Here is a 4993-nt window from a genome sequence, read left to right on the forward strand (position 1 = left end):
GCTCAGGACAGAGGCGTCCAGGGTGGAGTAGGGAGGCAATGTTCCTAAGTGTAGTGAACCAGATTAAATCATAATTGGGAAATATTTAACAGAATAACTACAATAGAACACTGATTGTTTTAATATATAGTTTTATAGGTCAATATGCAGTTCATAGGTATTCTTATGTTTTAGTGACCTCCCCATTTGAGTTTTGCACCATTGGCTTAAGACATGCTGAAAGTTTGCAGGTCTCTGACTTGAGCTTCTCTGAGATGATTGAAGAACTCAGAGTTCAATATCCAGAGAAAGCAGGATAATGTATTAGGATCAAACTAGGCCCAAACATTGCTTTCTGAAGTGAACAGTCTGACCTTAAGGCAGCTATGTGGTTAATGGGATGCAGTGATGAGCGTGGAGTCAGAAAGACCTCAGATGTTTACTAGTGACTCTGGGTATGTCACTTATGTTTGCCTGTTTCTTCAGCAAAAGCATGGGGATAATAACACCTACTTCAAAAGGTTGTAGCAAATTAGATATTTGCATAGAACTTAACATAGTGTCTGGCTCTTATTAGTTACTTTATAAATGTGTATTCTCTTCGCTCTTTTATTCCCTTCTACTTCTTCCTAAAACAAAGTTTCCATTTTGCAAATAAAACTGGAAAAATAACCCACAAAAGAAAATGAGTTCAAAATACCTATACACAAATTTTCAAAGAAATGCAGCTTGGGGCGGGGGGAGGGAGAGGGGGACGGGGGCCACACACAACAACCTTGAAGAAGGACCTGAGTTCAAATTTGGCCTCAGACACTTAACTCTTCCTAGCTATGTGACCCTGGGCAAGTCACTTAACCCTGATTGCCTCAGCAAAAAAATAAATGCAGCTTAAAGGTCAATTAGAATTCCTAGACAGAATGAAGAATTTGTTTTTAAGTAAAAATTTTGTAAATGCAAATGAAAGTTATAGGGGAAAGATTTGGGGGGAAATGAGTGTTTTGGAAGAAAAATTAACATTTGTTCCAAAGGTGTAAAACCTTAACCAAGTAACTAACTTAAGGGAATTATAATGCACCAAGCACAATTTTACAAAACAGGAATAGTACAACAAAATTAAGATGGAAAAACTGTAAGAAAATATGAGATGCCATACATCAAACACAACCTAGAATACTGACGAATTAGAGTGGTGGCCTTGTGTGTATAGAAGGTACAGATGTAAAAAAAAAAAAAAAATTAAAGAGCTCAAAAAACAAATTTGGCAGTTGATGGTTTAAGGAGAGAGAAGTGAATGTGTGAAGAAAAATTGAGGATAATGCCAAGGTCCTGAACCTGAAAGATGGTGGTATACTCCATAAGAGAAGTTAGGAAAAGGGATTATATTTTTCAGATTTAAGTAATTCCATTTTGAATATAATAAATTTGGGATAACTATGAAATATCCAATAGATGAAAAAGTCTAATAGGTACTTGGCCATATTGAATTGGAGCTCAGCAGAGAGAGAGATGCCTGTGTTGGTAAATTTTGGAATAATTGCCATGGAGATAACTCATGGAAGATAACAGAAATTAATAAAGCAGATGAGATCATGATGGGAAATTCTAGAGGGAACAGGACCAAACTCCAGAGTAGAAAAAGTAATAAGAAGTCATCCATGCAAAAGGGAGGCATATGCATGATGGCTGAGCAAAGGTGGCTCAGAGATAGGGGAAGAGAAGCTGGAGAGTGCAGCATCACAAAGGCAGGGTCTGCTTGTCCTACATATATGCTTGTGAAAGAACCTGATTTTTTCTAGTTCAGTCTCCTGAGTATACTCAACAGGTGAAGATACAATGAGTCTCTCTTGCCAAAAATATATTTTAATTTACCTTTTGTGAATTGGAATCACAAAAACATGTTCTCTCCAGAGATCTAGAGGTCAGGCCAGAAGGCACACTCTAGCCACAGGAAGAAAGCAGCACAGTTTTGAGTTGTCACCTAAGCCTCTCATCACAGACTCATCTAACTTTTTTTATAATGGGAGGGTTTTCAAGGTCTTTCACATAACATTATCCCACTAAAAGTTCCTCACAATGGGTTGTGAGTTATGCACATTAGGTATTATGATGCTCATTTTATTTATGAGGAAACAGTTTAAAGAAATCAAAACACCAGCCATTTGACAATGATTTATTGTACAAGATTAGGGAATGATGGGACAAAAAAAAATGGAAGATATTTTCAAATCTAGCTTGCATCTGACACCACAGATACTGCCAGATAGATGAACACCACAAGATCATTTCATCTGATCTTCAAACCTGAAAAAGATGAAAAACAATCATCATGACTCTTAATTCATTCACTTATTCTACAATTTTTAAACTCTAAGGGGCTTTAGGAGTCATTCTGTCCAAACTGCAAATAAACAGAAATCCCCTCTACTTCATCTCCTCTGTTGTCAGGCAAGATGACCTCATTAATGATTATCTTAAAAAGTATGGCCAACAATGGTTGAAGTCAGTCTCCAAAAGTACATGTAGGATTGGTCATCTGCATTGTAAAGAAATTTCCTAATGAAAATGTTGAGTATTGGAATATTTGCTTCTTCAGTGTGTGTCACACACACATCCAAGCAAATCTTCATTTTCTGATTCCTTTTGTCTGTACCTCTAGCCAATGTAGATCAGAGATTAAAACTTCTAACTTCCTAATTCCATTTGCCCTCTGCAGTGTTTGAAATGATGTGCAGAATGTCATAGACATTGAAAAACAATGCATACAAATTATACATATACATATATGTATGTGTGTATATACACACACAGAGACATGTATATATTCCACTATGCATGTAGCTGTCCCATTCATAGAAGCTTCTTGCCTTTTCTCCTTTACCTCCCCCAACAAATCTACATTCTTTTCATATACTTCCTGCTGTATGACTTCTACACTTATGTGAATGAATACATACAACTGCTCCCAGATTATGGTGCACTTAGCCACAAAGACATAAGTCAAATCCCACCTCAGACACTTACAGACATAAGATCATAGGTGATTCACTGAAATTGTTTGTGCCTGTTTTTCTCTAAAATAAGGGGAATAGATTTGATGCTTTCTAAGGTCCCTTTTAGCTCAATGTCTATAATCCTATGACCTCCAATTCAAGGCTGAAGCTATAATAGGACCTTCTCTTTGCCACATGGATCATCAGTAGACCTCACTCTATTCCTATTAACTTTCCCTTTTCCCCAAGGCCCCACCTGTCTTTTCCTTTTGAGCATTACTAGACTACTCTCTTTCCCTAATTATAGTTCTCAGATTCCATACAGGAAGTCGAAAGAAAAGAAAAAAATTGACCATGTTCCATTTACTAGTTAGGCCCTAAATCACCAAAAAAAAAAAAAAAAAAAAAAAAAAAGCTTTTTCCTTTGATACTGAGAGCTATTTCATGGTAATCACCTACTTAGACTTGAAGTAACAGTGACATTAGCCTACCCATGGTAGGCCTATCTTAGATCTTTTGTTCTAGGAGAGAAGTAGGTTCTATTTTTTTCCCCCATACTCTTTGTTAACAGAGATACAAGGATTAAATGTGATCCTTGCTTCTCCAGGAAGGTGTTAGGAACTCTTTGTAGAGAAGTCTCACAACCAGCCAAGTGATATCTGGTTGCCACTAGAATGGAAATAATTTATATCCTGTCTTGGATTAGGATAAAACCACAATCAGTGGGTGAAACTTTTGGGTCTTTCCCTCTATCATCTCCAAATAATATCCTCTTTCTTTCTGTAATTCCTCACATGAGGAATCAGTCATCTCAGGTTCTGAGGGCATTAGGGAGGCAATAAACACAACTGTTGGCAAACATCATATTGTACTCTTAAGAATACAAATATACATTAAATACAGGGCAGTTAAATGGCGCCATAGTGCATAGAGTACTATACACTCATTTGCTGAGCTCAAATCCGGCCTCAGCCATGCACTAGCCATTTAACCTTATTTGCCTCGATTTACTCATCTGTAAAATGAACCCGAGAAGCTACTGCTTTCTTTGCCAAGAAAAAGCCAAATGGGGTCCCAAAGAGCTTAACACAACTGAAACAACCAAACAACAAACAAATATAACTCCTGCCCACAAGGAACTCATATTTTAATGAAGGAAGACACCATATACAAAGGCACTGAAAGAGGAGGGGAAATGGCAGATACTGAGGAAGACTCTCCAATCTATTCTGACAGAGGAGTCAGAACGTAACTGGAGGGAGCATAGCTGACGTCTAGGAAGGTTATTCCTCATCTTGTGAGGATCTTCACTCATGATGAGTCAGCCCCTCCACAAACTCTCTGCTTTATGTTGCTGTATTCTGGGGCTCTGAGCACTCTGCCCTCTTCTTATGTCCCCTGATTTCTCAGCAGTGGTTAGTCTACTCTGATTCCAGACATTTGATGTTAATAGAAAAACCTTATCAATCATTTGCACATTCAGAATAGTCCTGTGTCTTGTATTTATGTCTTAATAAATCCTTAATAATCCTTGTGAAATCCCCTTATATTTCTGTCTAACTCCATTCTGCTCTCAAAGATGCAAGATATTATGAAATGTAGGACAAGATTTCAAGGAGATTTCAGTCCAATTGGAAAAACAAGATGTAAAGTTGTATAATGTTATCATATGGCACAGGATCTAGAATTTAGTAGGGAGTAAGAGACATCACTAACATGATCCACTCATTTTACAGGTATTGGAGATCACACGTGTTCAAGATGATGTTTTATGAGGGAAGATTTATTTTAACAACTAATATAGACAACAAATGTTACAGATCCAAGTGATGGTGCAGTGAATGGAATACTGGTCCTGGAATAAGGAAAACAAGATCAAGTATGAACTCCTACATTTCCTAATGGTGTGACCTTATACAAATCACCAAACCTCTTCTATTAGATGGGTATAAAAATAGCACCCAATTCCCAGGATTTTTGTGAAGATAAAATAAAATATATCTAAAGATCTTTACAAACCTTAA

This window comes from Antechinus flavipes, chromosome 2 (assembly GCF_016432865.1).
Source record: "Antechinus flavipes isolate AdamAnt ecotype Samford, QLD, Australia chromosome 2, AdamAnt_v2, whole genome shotgun sequence".
Lineage (NCBI taxonomy): Eukaryota > Metazoa > Chordata > Mammalia > Dasyuromorphia > Dasyuridae > Antechinus > Antechinus flavipes.